General features: G+C 38.8%; 1 protein-coding gene across 11 annotated transcripts in view; it reads right to left on the reverse strand.

The window, feature by feature from the left end:
* Positions 1-18,446, reverse strand: part of RALYL (RALY RNA binding protein like) — a 484,769-nt gene that overhangs the window by 338,842 nt on the left and 127,481 nt on the right. The gene's annotated exons all lie outside the window — the stretch shown is intronic.

The following is an 18,446-nucleotide window of genomic DNA, read 5'->3' on the forward strand; positions in this document are numbered from 1 at the left end:
TATGACTGAAATGTTAACATCTAATGACTGAAATTTTAACACTTAATGACAAAGAAAGTAAATTTGCACAGCATTGTCCTGGCAGTCAGACTTGTTCTGCTTGCACTGATGCTAAGAGCACACAAATTAGTTTTGAACCAGGCCATAGCTGTTGTCTTTTTCAGAGAAACAGCTAAGCTTAGCTTAGCACTATGCTAGAGGAAATACTCTATTTAACACATATTTTAACAAAATCAGTCCCATTACAAAAAAAAAGTGCCCATGCCAAGCACTTCCAGCTTTCAGAGATGAAAATACATTGACAGGAATTTAGGCAGTATTTGATGCTGTCACTCAAGTACTCATATTCACAGACATGAATACATGTTATAAGTGATTAAGCTCCCATAGTAAAAAACTAGGGAGAAAGGTCTCAAGTAGAGGTCTAAAGACCAATGATGTATTTCCCATGTATCCAAAAATAAGATGTCATTGCATAATTTAAAGACAGCTACCTATGTAGAGTCAAGCCAGCATATTTCTATTTTCTGATGGATTCTCAAATTTGCTTAAAACATAGAATTAAAATGGAGTATAAAATTGTTCTTTTAGTTACTTCATTCAGGAACTACATGTACCTATACACATACATCCTTTTTTTACACAGCATTCTAGCATTACTTGCATTTTAATACAAATGTTACAATAAATTGCATTATATTTCCCCTCCAAGATTAATTTATGAAACCATATTGTGGTTGATGGTGGCAGCTGAACCCCTCAATGGAATTAATTAAAGGATAATCTCCATTGCTTTGTAGCGCACAAACCAATAAATGGCTGCTGAGATTAATAGCTGAAGCGAAGCTAAAGTGTTTAAGGAATTTCAAACCCCATTTATTACACACAACCTACAAAGCAGGGGAGATTGTGGCTGTACAGCAAACTGGAACATGAAAAAAAAACCTAAACCAACAACAAGACCCCACCACACCAAAAAACAACAAACCCAAGAAGCAGCCCACAAGGGAGACATCATTTCCTTCCCTTGCAAACATTTGAAAGCGATGCTTCTTTGTTTCACAGTTCTGTGGAATATAGATGAACTTGGCTAAAGTGAAAATAAAATAGGGATGCAGCTAAAAATGTGTGTGCTGGCTCTTCTGATTGTTCTTCTAAAATGAGAAATATCTGGGGAAAACATTTTGGGGAAAAAAATAAAAGAACAGAACAGAACATGACACTACTGATGAAAATAAAAGTAGGTTTCTTTCTAAAGAGTTTGTTTGCAAAAGCTTCAATTTTTATAGTCAAGAAAGCTTTTTTCCAAACAAGAACTGGGAAATGGTATGGCCTGTTTGGCATTTGGGGGATGCTTTCTTTAGATCAGTGACTGTTGTACCTTTTGAATGAAATTGCTTCTACATCTTCACCAAATCTCATTTCTGCCAGTTAAAGAGATTTGTGTGATAGCCAGGCCTCCTTTTGCCTTTGGCAGGAGGCAAATGGGGTACATGTGCTACAGCAGGTAGGATGTTGTGCTTTGAAAGTTTGCCCAAGTGACAATTTTTCACTGTTGTTTTCAAAGGAGTTGCATGAATCTCCTCTGACAGCAACCACTATATTTTTTGATATTATTAAATGAATGCTGGTTTTAAGTACTAAACCACACAAATTTGCCTCACTCCCTTAGCTTTGGTTACCATTTGCTTTGATTTCTTCCTGATTAGAAGTAAGTCTTAACAAGAACTCTCTAAAATTACCTAATAATTATTTTCATTTTAGTCTTCTGTAAAAAAAATCACAAAGTCTTACATTTCTATTTGGAAATAAATATGCTTTTTCTGGATATAGAAAATTAATGAAGCTTAAAGTTAATGAGGTACAGAATAGGGGTTAAAAATCACCCTACCCACTGTGCATCTTTAGTGCTAGTAATCCATAGATTCATAGAATGGTTTAGGTTGGGAGGGACCTGAATGATCACCTAGTTCCAAACCCCCTGTCACAGGCAGGGACACCTTCCACTAGATCAGGTTGCTTGAGGCCTCATCCAATCTGGCTTTGAACACCTCCAGGGAAGAAGCATCCATGACCTCCCTGGGAAACCTATTCCTGTGTCTCACTGTCCTCACTGTAAAGAACTTATTCCCAATATCCAGTCTAAACCTGCCCTTCTCAAGCTTAAAACTATTGCCTCTCATCCTATCACCACAATTGTAAAAAAAATCCCTCCCCAGCTTTCTTGTAGGCTCCCTTCAGGTACTGGAAAGCTTCTTTAAGGTCAGCCCAAAGCCTTCTGTTCTCCAGGCTGAGGTTTCACAGCCTGTCTCCACAGGGGAGGTTCTACAGCCCTCTGATCATTGTGGTCTCAGCTTTCTAAATAAAATGCATTAACTGTCATCTGAGGACAAAAGCTTGTTTCAGGATCACATATGTATTTAACAGAGGCAGGGGGTGGGGGTTGGTGGTGTGTGTGGAGTGAAGTATATGCATCACTGCCTGGTCTGCTAGCATCTGCTCTGGTTTCATGTCTGCCTGAGAAACCTGCCTGAAGAGCAGCTCGCTCTCTTTCATCCATCTGTGCGAGAGGGAAAGGGAAAGAACAGAAATCTCCCAGGATGTGTGGCCACTTCATCATTCCTTCTGAGCTTAACCTTTTGGAAAGCAATAGGAAACACAAAGTCTGGAATGGAAGAAGCAGAGTACAAACTCACTCAGTCCTGTTAGCCAACAATGTTTCAAAGGTAACAGTTACACTAATCAGCTGAGTTAGGTGCAAAGACATATTTATAACGAGATAAAAAGGCTATTCATTGCATTCTCTTGAATATTGCTTTCTCAGCATTAAATCTAGGAGTAAATTTACTTCAGCCTCTTAAATGTGTGGAATTTTACTGCATTAATGTAAATTAATTAATTCCTAGACCTTCAGTAGAAATGTTCTTGTTTGTCTTACTTCAGCTTTCCTTAAACCTACAGGCATTTATTCTTTTTTAATGTCCTTTTTTGTATAAAAGCCTACCATAATGCAACTAATTTGACAAACTGGAAGAGAGAACTAAACTTGAAACCATAAAGACTAAAAGCACGTAACTGTTCAAAACAATGCCACAAAAAAAGGTTCATGGTGGGTTTTGTCATTCCCTCACCCCCCAGTTCAGAGTAATTTAGGATCCAGGTAATAATATCAACTGTCTTTTTACCAAAAAAGGCAGGAAGCCGACATTTATTTGTCTTACATAAAAAACCCACACAACACAAACAAAAAACCCACAAAACTAACCAAATAAAATCACACATACAAAAAACAACCCCATGCAACAGTAAAATATTAACTTGTCAGTCAGGAGGCTTGAGTATTTTTGAACACTCAGAGCTGAACCTAGTGAGGCATCAGAAGCTTCCACTTCTTTCAGCAGACTTAAGGCACCTTTCCTCCACTACTGAACAAGGCATTTCTCCTTCTAAAGATCATATTTAGTTCATAATTCTCATGTAAATTTCTGTGTATCCACTAACCAACACACGATTGACACTGTTTCATACAAAAGGTATGAGTTTCATCCCTAGTGACAACTTGCAAAGCATTTTTAAACAGCTCAGCTGAAGTTGATCAGGTATTCTATACTAACTATACTTCTCTAAAAACATCTATAATATTTGTAATTCCTTGAAATTGAATCATTTTGAGTCCAAACTCTAGGAAGTTCCTTTCACTGATCCAAGTGCATCTATTTGATCTGATGATGATTAATTCCTGATACAAGTACTTCCCTGTATACTTTTTTTGTAATACAGATACACACTTTCAATGTATTGCCAGTGTGTGACAGAGCACAGCTGAGACGTTCTCTGTTCATTATGTGACTCTAACACAGCTTACCTGCAGCATGATTTTTTCACAGTCCCAATGCTCGGCCATACATTGTGCACAATTTGAGCCAAGCAGGATTCACCCCAGCTTGGGCATTTGTTGTACATCAGTCTTTATCTAAGCTTAACTGAAATTCAAAACTTGAAAAGCCTGGTTATCTCTGGAATGGTATTGAATCTGCCTAAAAAAGGCTTTGAAATGAAGACAGAGACCTAAGTATTTAAAGTAAGACTTGATGAACTAGCTGCCTTCAGAATCTTTCCAGTTTAAAATTGACACAGTCCTCCTGTGAGCACAGGAGGAAAGTGGCCATGTATACAGCCTGCACAGGGCTAAGTTGTTGAAAGCAAGACAGTAAGATGGGAAAAATAAATCTCTTCCCCTGCAGGGACTTTTGTGACTGGGCTGCAGCAGAAGTCCAGGGTAGCACACACTGCTCTGGACACTCCCATTCCTCTGGGCCAGCCTATTAACACTGCAAAGGACCTGCCACTGATCTGGCTGCCACCGATGCACACAGACTAATTCCTCCACGTTCATGAGTTGCTAACATAAAGCTACCACAATTTGTGTGCATTCTCACACCCTAACTCAAAATCACAGTGATCATTCTGGAAACGGTGAGGCAGACTCCTCTTTTTGTTAACTATTTGAGCTTACAGCTCCTCTTTGACCTATTACTCTTCTCTGTCTCAGACAATTTTATAGTTTGGCACCTATAATATACTTCTGTGAATTGTCTTTAGAAAACAAATTGCCAATTCAACCTCTGAGTGCTGAACCAGAATCAGGCGAATCCCTCATGCTAAAACAATTTTCTACAGCTACCTTTTACCAAGGGGCACCTTTCCTGGGAGACTAAGACAGCTTCTCAGCAGAGCTTCAGTAGTGCTGCTCATCCAATCAGACAAAAAAAAAACCATAACACAAACACAGTAGGGAAAATGTACTTTGAATATTTCCATTATTTATGCTTGGTGCCTCTATTTCATCCTAGTTACATAAATATGTAGGGCAAATTTCTTGATTCTGATAAACATGGCAAACCCCTGTAGTTCCAAATGCTTACATTCCACACACACACAAAAAAAATTCCCTTTAGTGGCCAATAAAGAAAATCATTTAAAAATTATTTACAAATTTGCAGGACCTTTCATCCAAGAATCTCCAAGGGGGTACAAAGATATGTTCCATCTTATAGCTAAGGAAATCAAAGGCTAGAAAGATTAAAGCCCAAATCTTGAAAGATGCCTTTGGAATTAATTTGAGCCTTGAAAACCTTTCAGGATCTGCATCTAAGTGACTTGTCCAAGGATGCACCCTGCACAGAATTAGAAAATCTAATACCAGCATCATTAACTCCTTTTTCATTATTTCAAGGCTACCAAAGAGGAATTGGTGAAGCTTGCATATAGAACAAACATAGTTAAATGACTTCATGAAGTTCATAGAAGAGAGATTACTCCATCAAATACAGACCCATAGCACTCATGACAACATAGGCTCATTGCCTCGTGATAACAAGCATAGACAGACAATCACTATCAACAAATATGTAGTCTAAGGTATAATGCAGCATTGCATTTGGAGAGGCCTCTGAACACACAGGAATTGCCATCACAGGTCATAATCTGGTGCCATGGTCTAGTCATGAGGTCTGTGGTGACAGGTTGGACTCGATCTTTGAGGTCTCTTCCAACTTTGGTGATACTGTGATACTTTCTCCAATCACCTATATGTGTGCATGTGAGTGTGGACATTCACATGCATTCAGCTCCAGAAGGTTACTTGCATAGTGAAGGGAAGTCAGCTCATGAAGATTTTGACCATTTTGGCTTAGACATCTAACTTCCTTACATAGACAGCTAAAAAAAGGGCCTGCTTCTTTAAAACAGTAACCAGAGTGCTGAAAGGAGTGGTCTGAAGTCAGATGGTTTAAGTGTATGCCTCAAGAGATCCACATCCCGAATCAGGTCCAGCTGTTTAATGCTTCATTTATGTTCCATGCTGACAGACAGGGAATTCTATCAGCAGAAAGAGAGGGTAAGGAGGAATCAGGTTTGAGGAAGCTAACCTTTTTAAACATTTCACAACTCAGACAATTTCCATACTTCACAAGATGCTGACACGGTTTCATTAGCGACATGGACTAAGATCTGATCCTGCTTCTGTTGAAAGCATTGTTATTTTTAGCAGTATAGAGATTGTACTTTCAAAGCATTTACATATTTTATTTAAAATTCTGGAATTAAGTATTCTACTTGTCAAGTCAAATGCTTACAGGATTAATTAAATAGATTTGACATTTATAGTCCTTTCATACTTTTGTATATATTTTACATGTATAATACATATGCCAAAATATAGACTTTAGGAACAGAAAAAAAACAGGTTGCAAGAGACCTTCAAGATCATCATGTCCAACCTATCATCCAACACCACCCAACCAACTAAACCATGCAACCAAGCACCCCATCCAGTCTCCTCCTGAACACCTCCAATGATGGTGACTCCACCACCTCCCTGGGCAGCCCATTCCCCAATGGGTGATCACTCTTTCTATGTAGAATTTCTTCCTAACTTCCAGCCTAAGCCTCCCCTGGTGCAGCTTGAGACTGTGTCCTCTTGTTCTGGTGCTGGTTGCCTGGGAGAAGAGACCAACTTCTGCCTGTCCACAGCCTCCCTTAAGGTAGTTGTAGAAAGCCATGAGGTCTCCCCTGAGCCTCCTCTTCTCCAGGCTAAGCAACCCCAGCTCCCTCAGCCTCTCCTCATAGGGCTTGTACTCCAAACCCCTCACCAGCTTTGTTGCCCTTTTCTGGACATGCTCCAGCAAGTCAACATCCTTTCTAAACTGAGGGGCCCAGAACTGGACACAGGACTCAAGGTGTGGCCTAACCAATGCAGTGTACAGGGGCAGAATTGACCTCCCTGCTCCTGCTGGCCACACTGTTCCTGATGCAGGCCAGGATGCCATTGGTCCTCCTGGCTGCCTGGGCACACTGCAGGCTCATGTTCAGCCTACCATCAACCAGCACCCCCAGGTCCCTCTCTGCCTGGCTGCTCTCCAGCCACTCTGACCCCAGCCTGTAGCACTGCATGGGGTTGTTGTGGCCAATGTGCAGAACCCGGCACTTAGATGTGTTAAATCTCAAGTTGAAGTAAAACAAACAAAAAACAAACCAACAACAAAAAGCAAACAAACAAAAATATTAAAATGTCTTTATCTGGTTTTAGTTGCTTGGGTTCTTTTTTGTTTGTTTCTGAAATATATTTCTCAGCCTGGTGCCTTGAAGAAAATATTGACCTAAACCATACAGCATGCTTTGAAAAGTACTGCTATGAAGAAAATTGGAATGAAAGAAAAAAAGGAAGAAAAAGCCTCCTGGATGAGATTGTTCAGCAGAAAAAAAACCCAAATAGATCACAGTTAAAGAGGAAGAACCCTGGAGCAGGTGAGATTTGCATACTAATTAGAAACAAAGTTTATTCAGGCTGACGAGCCAATCTATCATCCATCACAAGACAGCATCTGGTTTAGAAGATTCACCTCCTTTTAGTGTGGCTGCTGGTGTTACAAAGGCTGAAACATTTTCCAGCCTTCTTCATATATTTTTTGCTGTCAGGGGGTTTACAGTTCAATGAGTATTGATTTCTTTCCCAAGTTTACAGCAATTCTGTTCAGAAGTGATTTTTAGTGAAAAACTAATTTCACCATTTTCCAGTTGTTTAAAAATAAAAAGCGTGCCTAAGAGGCAACACAAAACATAGACTACCCAAAAAAATTAGTAATAGGAAAAAAAAAATATATAGACCAGACTGGAAGGGATCCTAGAGCTGAAAACTGATGTTAATAAGTGAGCTTCACTTAATATTTAATGATTCCTGTTACTCCAACCCCAAAGGCTATTCACCTTCTCCTGTATATCCCACTCTCTCTGCATTATTGATGCTGTTCGGCCTATCTGATAACAGCCAATTTCACCACCAGAATCCAAATCTTTACCAGTGTCAACAGTGAAATTACTAACAATTCATATGACTATTTCCATAAAAGCCTCCAGCACAGTACAGCCCAATTTGACACTGCTGTCATCTGCTCATTTGTAAACTCCTTACCTTATGTATGATTCTTTTTGCTAAGCCCCCTCTTTTCCCTTCTAATTACTTCCAGTGCAGGGCTATACTCTACATGAGATATTAGCTTCCATACCATTTTAATATCTACCCAAATTAATGGATCTTTTTTAATCTGCATTCCTGGATATCTATCTTAATTAAATTGCAATAAAAACACAGATGAAAACATGGTTCTAAAGGTTTCAAAGTGAACACAACAGCTGAGGTATCAAGTACCTTGTGAATTCACTGGAAAACATGTGCTTGGTCTCACATGAAGAAATTACATCAGAACATTCAAAAGTATTCCTTTTAAATGTAATAAGAATTTTAATTCTGATTAAAGCATTGATATACAGGAACACAGAATAGAATAAACCAGGTTGGAAGAGACCTTCAAGATCATCGCGCCCAACCTATTATCCAACACCACCTAATCAACTAAACCATGCAACCAAGAATATTCTACTATTCACATAGATTCCTTTTCCAGAGCACAACTGAAGTCACTCACAAAAATACTGGCAAATCTTCCTTACTCATAAAACACTTTCACTGAGAAAATCAGTTTTAATCAAGTCACATGTGTACAAAATTCACCTGAAACAGTTGTCTGATCATTCCTCCAATTTTAAACAAACACAATGCCCATGGCTATCATTCTGCTTCTGTTGCTAGATGGGCTGTTTCTACCTGAATTTTTATCCCAATGACATTTGAAGGCTACAATCTTCATTCACAGTTTCCATCTGTTCACTCACAGACACATGACAGCTCTAATTTGAACATATTTGGCAAATTTATTTGACTGCTTCAAGCTTTCTTGGAGATGACGATCACTCCTTTGCACCCAGCCTCAGCAAACGTGGCATTCTCACCCATGGTGAGGTGGAAAAACACCTTCCCTTGTCTATAAAAGCAGGGATTGTAGCAGAAATACTGTATTGTCATACTCTGTGAAAGCAGTTGTTGCCAATGCTGTAATGTCATATGCTGTTCAAGCAGCTGCCGCTTTCACTACACCTGCATTCTGACCCATAAAAACAGTAGTGATAATGAACTTGGTAGTGGCATTCAATCTGTCCCCTGACCTTGTTTTCACACAGCTGACTTTATGGTTAACCATCCTCCCCACCCCTTTGCAGTCAGCCCTGTCCTCTCTTGAAGGGTAACTAACTTTCATCAAATACAGGTTAAGTCATCAATCAAATCTCTATTTAAACTTAAAGAGAAGTCTTTTCAAGTAAGATCTGAGGCTCAAGTCTTACCCAACCACTGAAATGCAATGCTATATTATTTCATCAGTTAATAAAAGACCATGACAAGAATGCTGTGTTTCAGAAAACACAAGACAATACAAGTTTTTGCAGCATTAAAGGGAATGATGTTTAGCTCAGAACAGCTACATGGAAAATGCTCCCCCTTAACAAAACCCCTTTTAAAGGGAGCTGTAGCAAATCATCTGAAGACATGATGCCATTCCCCAAACTTCTGCTTGTGGAAGTCTTTTGCAGAACTTGTTTACCTTGGGTTTACATAGGCAAAACTGATTTGGCCAATATATCTGTCACTTACATAGGCTGATTTCAGTGTGTCTGACTAGGAAAGGAGCAGCTTCAGGCAGGAAGATCATTGCAACACAGCCAAGACAAAATCATGGTGTCTTGAGTGTTAATGGAAACTTTGCCTGTAACTACCCCAGAATGAGGATTTCACTCTGTCAGGTTTAACACTTGTCTCTACAAGGTTGATTTTACAACTGTGAATAGATGTTCACCTACACCAGACAGGCTTTGGAGCACTGCAGCTGCTTTGCAGTGTGCAAATGGCAGAAAGCAGGATACAGTGTGATGAGTACAGCAAAGACATACCCCCAGGGGTGCTCAGCTGCCCGACTGGGGCCACACAATTTCCCTTTCTTACAACTAGTACCAAGGATGGCCAGGGGAAATAGGACAGGACTCTGCCTTCCCAGCAGTGCCTGAATGTGGTAGTAACTGCTTGGCTACTGACAGCAAAAGGAATTTTTGAGCAGCCCTTCGGCACAGAGAAGGACTTTAGGGAGTGCAGCGATACACCCTTTTACACAAATATTGTCACACACAGCTGTTGTGAAAGCATGTCAGGTACAAAACATTGTTTTCTCACGACAGCATTGTGTCTTTCTCAGTTTTCAAAGTGACCCCTGGATAGTCTCCATTTTCAACTTTTCCAGTGCCCGTACAATGTTCACAAGATAACCACCAAAAGAAACTGCTTCCCCTTTAACCTATCCAAGTGCATTATTAATGAACCGCGTTCTATTATCTCAGATGGAACAGAAAACAATACACTCCAAACTTTAAGCATAATTAACAACAAAATGCCTGCTCATGATAAATATATTCATTCATTTCATAACACTGCAGTGGGGTTCAAAGGCATAATTAAGTTACACGTTGCCATGAACGGCGAACTTCAGGACAACAGGGTTTCAGCTCTTTTAATCACAAACTCATTTTGCCTTGCTGAGCAATACTCATCTTCTTGATGGCAAAATTTAATTAATGTTGTCTTAGGTTCCTGAGTGTAATATTGGTTGGTATTGTTGCTGTTATGAAGTGAAACAGCTAACATTGATAACATTCTTTATTTTCCATCTTTCACAATAGAGTGCAATTCTAAAAGGACAGAAGAGGAAAAAGAAACCACAGTAGATAAATACATAACAGATAAAACATAAACATGGCTATATACTGTTGAATTTTAACAGGGGCTGCCCATAACCTTCCATAAACATACAAATGCATTGTATTATTCATTACTTCAATCTAATTACCAAAGCACGGAAGTGAATTAGAAGAGCCCTCAAGAAGTTACCTACTCTATGTTTTGACATGTGATGTCTGATTTGGGTGTTAGTCTCAGTATGTAAACAATCAACTTCAAATACTGATGACTACACACAATTTCCCTTGTATTATTAGCAAAAGCCTCTATCAAAAGTGTGACAAAAACCACAACTTCATCTTGCAAGTATGGAAACCCACGTTCACTACTCAGGCACAAATGGCACCTAGCCAGGATTCATAACTTCTTTTCACGTTGGATGAATTACCTTACTTCATCTTTCTCACCCAATGGTATAAACTGCTGTAGGACCTAATTAATATATCCTGTATGATAATAGGTCTAGCTATTAACTACAGGCTATAACAAATGAGGTGTCACAAACAGGAAGCAAATTAAAGGAAGCATTAGTTATTAACAGCGTAAGAATTAAAAAGATGACAATAGCCAGGTTACATACCTTAAAAAAAAGATGTTCTGCTAAAAAGTGAAAAAAAGACATTCAAGATGCAGTCTGCAGTTTTTATATCTTGGCTGATAATTACTACTGAGCTTACTGGGTGTTTTTCCATGAGGATGGTGCTAATTGATAGCAAATGAGGGCAATTACCTTGACAAAGTAAAGGATTTTAAATGCATGATGTCAGGAATGGAGAAAGTGCATTCACAATAATATTAACATGATTGCTTTTATAATCTAACATATTTTAATTTCCACTGGAGTCATTTCCTGATTTTTTTTCCCTGAGATAACGAGCACTATCAGCTGCAAGCAAAGTCAATAGAATCATAGCTAGAATTTCTGAAAGCGTGACTTCACCCATGCCAGAGAATGTACTCCAAGGTTACTTCCACACCCAGCACTGCAATCCACAGCATTTGTGCCACTAAATCCTAGTACTGAAGAGAATGCATGGATAAGGACAAGACATGCTGAATTATATTTAAATAGAGGTGACTGTTTCAAAGTGGTTTCTTATTAGCAGGGTTTCAATAGCCGAGAACTGTAGTGATGCCTATGAGTAGGAGTAGTTCTGTGCTTCCTTAAAATACGCTTACTAAATAAAGTATGACACTAAGTGGTTTCTCCTACATCATTCAATCTGAACAATCCAAATCAACACAGAATGTACATTTCCAAAAGATCAGACTGTGGGTAATTTTTAGTTATACTCCCTAATTCCCAAAGGCCATCCCAATCATTTATGCAAAGTAGCAGTTGCAATCAGCAGCATAACTTTAGAAGTGAACTTGCTTTATAAATTACACAAAGTGGAATGGAAAACTCCACCATGAGCTTATAAATGTCAAGTCTCATTTTGTTGCATGTCAGACACATCCACACATTCTATGTGTGTAAAGAGTTCGCCACGAACATAATCCACTGCTGTGGTTGTGGGAAATGCAATGACATTCAGTATTAATAAACACACACATGAAAACCCACAGTTACATTAAATTTAGGTTCCACAGTGGGCCAGATCTAGCATGAAAGTAAATCAACAGAACCTTGTAGAAGCTGAACTATTTTTGACAACACGCTCTGGATCCGGCCCTCTGTCTCACTGAGATAATTTTTTTTTGATGATTAAGTAAAGTCCTGCACATGAGGCATTGATTTTTTTTAATCATTGATTTTGTGATGGCATTTGAGCCAAGCCTCAAAAAGCTTGAGTGTTTTATGTATTTACAGCTGTCTGTTCGCAAAGAATAATTCATTCGCTCCAAATGAAACAGGCTTCTGAAGCTTACAGACCCAGCATTTTTCTAGACTAGATTCACAAACAGCTTCTTCAAATAAAAAGTTATACAATGTACTTGAAATCACTGAAACAAAAGCAGAAGTCTGGGGTTTGATATTCTTTTTTTCCAGCTTGTCAAACGAATGAGACAGATACAGATTGTGTTTTCCTCTCAAGAGAGCGGTTCCATCAGCAGAGAGCAAAGATCAATGAGGAAGCATCATTTCAAAATAAAGTATTTCCAGTGACAAAATGAAGTGCATTGTTCAGTATTTTTGGTTAAATATGTATGCAAAGAGAGATTTGCTTGCCTGTCAGTTTTGTGCCTTTTCCTAATCAAACAAGTCCACACATTATTTCACCGTGCTAGAAACCTTGCTTCTGATCACTCAAAAAGGAAGTTTCAAACATGGGTCCAGCATGAGCAGAGCCTACCTGTGATTCATTTCAATGTCTCTCATGTCACATCCTAGCTTAACAATAAAAAGCTATTGCCTGTACATAAGGGAATGTCACCCTCATAGGGACCAATGCCTATTCATCTAAACCACTCATCTTCCCCAAGTCACCAAATGATCAATGTGTTGTTTGCAAAGAAAAACAATTTCCCTTCTAGCATCTACCAATGCTAAGCTAGAGTACACTGCTAGCTACAAAGGCTTTGCCAATAAGGAAATGAGTGGTGAAGACAGTTATTCCACATTGTCCAGTTTGCCTTTCTACCAGTCTGAGTGACCTTTGGCTGAGGAAAGCATCCAGAACATACTGCAGGCTTAGCAATATTAGGGGACGCGTTTTGGACGTACCTACAGAGAGTTGTGTGACTGGCTGAAAACACAGCTGCTAAAATACTTTGGTTTTAAAATATTTTCTGATTTAAAACTTTGCTTTTCAGATGGATAGCTCGATACACAAATAAGCAACAATAATTTTTGTGATGGATGGGTTTATTTCCACTTTGGAGATGGGGAAAAGACCCAAGGCAGAGTAGGCCAAAAATCCAAGGCAGAGTAGTTCAAAAGCATTAAAAAGACCAGGACAGTCAATAGATTGCAGGTTGAGTTGCAAACCCAGCTCTGCCCTCAGCAAAAACTTAAAGGTATTTAGGAAACAAATTTGGTTTGTGCTCAAGTTTTAGATTGAAAAACTCCATCAAATCAGCTTCAAAAGCATTGTTTGGACAACACTCAGATAAAAATAACTACATTTCAGATTCCTTTGCCAGGTGTCTTTTCATTGGTGAGGCAACTAAGCAGCAGTCACTGGAACCACATGTACAGGTGTACTATTAAAGTACTAATTAATAACAAATTAAAGGAGCAATAAAGAATATTTATACCACATTTCTGCCATCCATAAATTTTATTAATTCCATATGTTAATTATTATTCAGCAGCCAGAATTTAATTTTTTCAATAAGCAACGGTATTTGGTACAGTATTTATGAAACAGCTCCCAGGTAGACTCTTTCAGTGTAACATGCTGATTTTATACTCCCAGAAATGTTCAGAGAAGACTGACTACAGCCACATTCTAGCAATAACCTTCCCTTTTTTTAGCATTGAACAGAAGTCAAAAAAAAGCTGCCTTTTAAGATATTTAAGGATTCCACCAGTATGAGAGAATTAACAGCAGCTATAACTTGTAACTATCTCTTATCCCTCTTCTACCCAGTAGTAAATGCCAGGACCGGGAAAAATTACAACCAGAGTGTCCCATACCTGGACAATTCCTGCCTTAGAAAAAAACCCATCCGTTTTAGGAACCACTGGTGCAAATCAGAGCAGCTGCTGATCTGAAGAATCACAAGAACAAGAAACAAGATGATAAATATTTCCATTTCAACTCTCCAAACTCTTAGGTCTTGCATTAAGCACAGCTTCCTCATATCCCACAGGTACATTCAAATGGAGCTGAATAAAACTTGGTCTGAAAACATTTAGTGATTCTATTTTGCTACTCATGCATTCACAAAGCCCCTGCAGAACACCTTCACAGAAATTTCCAGTTTTGTCCTTTGTTTGATTGTTTTCAGGGATGTCACAACATCATCTCAAAGAACCACATTTACCTGTTTGAAAAGAGCTGTCTGCACTCTGGTCATTCCCTAATGAAATGTAAGGGACCCATCTCCATGTCACTCCTTTCTCATAGCTTATCTTTTGTAACTGAGGTTTCATTGCAGAATCTTACATCAACAAGAATGTCTGTGGTTCAAATTAGCACAGTAGTTTGAACAACAAAGCATCTCAGAAAGACTGTGCAATATTCTCACACTACCAGGTCAACAGCAAAACCTAATTCACCTCATGTCCCAACTCATACTCCGCCCATGAAGAGACAGCTGACACTCAGGTGCTACGAACATATCTCTGTGTTTGGTTCTTTGTATATATTTAATTTCTGTCCTGCCTCCTTGCTTTCATGCTGAAAAGCTGAGTTTCAGAAAGATTAAGCTAAGTAGCATATATTCACCATGGTTCATTACACATACCAATGGTAAGGAAATAATATTGGTTCTAGAACACAGAAGAGGAAAAAAAGTGTTATAATACTGACTTTTTCCATTTATGGATTTTTTTCCCCTCTTTTGATAAAGAGAAAGAGTTCATAGTTTGTTCACATAAGATCTAACCTTACAGATAACATTGAGGCTTGTATGGGATGATTCTTTAACCCCTCTCAGTCATACCCTTCCAAAGCACCCTTCCCAAACCAAATTACCAAATTGCAATTCTTGATTCAGAGAAAAATAATTTAAGTTAAAAAAAGGTATTTTGACTGCAGATAGGATGACCCAAGCACTTGAACCCTCCTGTTATTTAACTCTTCAAGATTTAACAACATGCTCCCTTATCTCTCTAATAATCAATCTAAACTAGGTTATTGAATGATGGCACATTTATCCTTTACATTTAAGACATCAGCAGGCCTAATTAATGCCAGAATTTCTGGAATCCATTAATAGACTCTGTTTGTCAATGCAGTTTGTGCTAAGTAGGGCCTACCTTAGTCTATGTAAAATGTCTGATTGATTACGATCAATACACGAGTCAAGGCACAGGACAGATTTTTCTGCAGTAGTGTGCAACATAAAATGGCTGAAAAATATGCCAGCTTCTGCCCTCCACCAGAAACAAATGACATCATAGAATCAATAAGGTTGGAAAAGACCTCAGAGATCATCAAGTCCAACCTGTCACCCAAGACCTCATGACTACTAAACCACGGCTTCAAGTGCCACGTCCAATCCCTTTTTGAACACCTCCAGGGACGGTAACTCCACCACCTCCCTGAGAAACTATCATAACTGTTCTTTTGCTATGAATAATACATTCTTCTAAATCTTCTCAAAGCACAAAGGACAGGCTCCAGAGCTAAATGACCTTCACTGAAAAGATGGTTTCCAAGTTGCTCATACACATCCTTCCATTAGATACCATGTTCTTCTCACTGTCCAGTACCTTTGCAGCTCCTTACGCCATTCCCCTTCACATCTGCAAGAGGGAAGAATCCTCAATTTGTCCCACAAAATGTGTCTATACTCTCACTGGCTTCAAAGATTGAAGCATATGAGTGAAAACAACTGGATTATTTTGTTTAGCTCAAAGAAGGTTAACTGTAGTGAATGTATATAGAAGAACAAATTGGCCATCACACCACCTTTGTGGTACTACAACAACTTCCAATACAGTGTTGCAGAATAAGGGACTATGAAGGGCAATTTCCCCCAAGACACAGCACTTGCATTTCAACTGCACAATCATTTTTGTCAAAACAATCTAGGTATTATTCCTAGACAAACTGGTGAGATGTAGGATTTTATCATATAAAATATAAGCTTACTAATAGATATGCATTTTTGGTGGTCAGTAGAAGTCTGCACCTGGATAACCAAGAGGAGTCCTAACCAAAGCCAAACAGCATGTGCATCCCTCCTTGCCCCACCCACAGACATCTTTGCATCAGCCAGATGGAAACTAAGCATGCAAATGAAACTACATGTTTAAGCCCATGCAATCTCACCAGGAATTCACACAGATTCACAGATTGCATTGGGTTGGAAGGGACCCTCAAATGTCATCCTTTCCAACCCCCCTGCAGTGAACAGGGACACCTCCAACTAGATCATTTATTCAATATCAGCTAGCGTTTGGTTTCATTGAAAGAAAATGACTTATTTTAGCCTTGTTTCTGCAAACTACTATCTTCCTTTTCTAGGAAGCTGTGGTTTATTATGTAGCCCTTGAAAACAAAACCAAAGAACAAACCACACAACTTTACTCTCTCTTGTTAGTAAACAGAAAATTAGAGCTTCTCTCATACCATATATCACACAAGAGAATACCATGCAAAATACATCTTACATAGCATATAAAGGAACAGCTTCAGCAGCTTCTCATAAATTCTCTGTAACCGCTGGAACATAGCTACTTCCACCAAAGTCAGTTTGCCTAATCAAAATCAGGTGCAAGCCTCTTCAAATTTCTGCCTACAAAATGGCTGGAGGATTATTCTAGAGATTTCACCATGAGAATTTCACTATCTGTTAACTTGGCTTTGATGTCTCTTTCTGCTCCACTTGCTCCAAAGTATGCTGTCGTCATTCTATTAATAAAGACCCATTTTCTCCTCTCCCTCCCCAACTTCCCCCCCCCCACCTTGTTTTTAAATATGGGTTTTTTTTTGGTTGAGTACTGTTAAAAGATGTTGAGAAAGACTCAAACACACACACACACAAAACCCAGCATCTCAAATGAGAGAATTATCTGGGAACCTCTAAAAAGCATACAAGGACAGCACTGCCACATCTCAAGTATAAGAGAAGACACAAACACAAGATACAGCGCAGGAGAGGAAATGCTAATAGAAAGGGGGAATATTTTTAGATGGATAGGGATATTTTCACCGATTATATTTTCAATGTACTGCTGGTGAGAGGTTGTGACTGAATGAGTTCAGAGCTAATAACTGCAAATACTTGATTTCACATAGAAAAGAATTTAAATATTTACACTGTGTGCTACTTGGAGAAAAAAAAAGCAATTGTTATTATTGAACACATGCTCTGCTGCAGAATCCTGAGCACTCAGGGTGAGTTGCAAGTGGCATATAAATTGTGCTGTTTTGAGGTTAGAGCTTGCCTCCTATTTTTAATTAGCTGCTAGTCTTCTCTCATGGCTGGGTTCCGATGCACTTTGGCAACGCAAATCAATAAAGTTTTCTGATGTTATCATTACTTAAACGATCAGGATTTGTAAAGTGTAAAGGCTTTAAATTTATTAGGTAAATTTTGACTAACAAAGTAAGCCTTCAAAGAGAGGCTACTGTTATAAAGAGGTGAACACATGGGAAGACGAGGGTCACAAAAAACAGAGGGCTGCCTTTAAGAGTTTCTGCTTGAATGCAGGTATGACCAAGCTTGAGTGGTCTTCTCTGCTCATGAAAGCATGCTTTGATTTTACAGTCTTAGTGGTGCAAACAGAACACATGGGAAACTTAAAATTTATAGCTTCAATAAGAAAACTACAAGGCAATACTCCAAAACAATTTCCACAAGTGGTTTTTTTTTATGTATTCCATAACAAAACTTCAAATATAACCAGACATACAATCTCCTTTGGGAAAGCAGTTTTATGGTGAGGGTAAGGTGGTGAGGAGATCAAACCAGGAAATTATGTCCTCAGAAAAAAGCTCTAACATGACATCATGCAAATGGGCTCACATCCAAAGTGGTGTGAAACCTCAAGTGAGAGCCACCCCTGACACCTGGTTTCTAAGTGGGCTCTGTCTTGGGACAAACTACAGATAGAAAGCTACAGATTTTATGTTTGAAGAGCACCTAATAAGCCTCATCCTTGGCACATTTACCCACCATGTATAAAGTATCTTATCAATGACTA

Source organism: Melanerpes formicivorus, unplaced genomic scaffold, assembly GCF_026170545.1.
Source record: "Melanerpes formicivorus ecotype bairdi unplaced genomic scaffold, bMelFor1.0.p_v2 SCAF_40, whole genome shotgun sequence".
Classification (NCBI taxonomy): domain Eukaryota; kingdom Metazoa; phylum Chordata; class Aves; order Piciformes; family Picidae; genus Melanerpes; species Melanerpes formicivorus.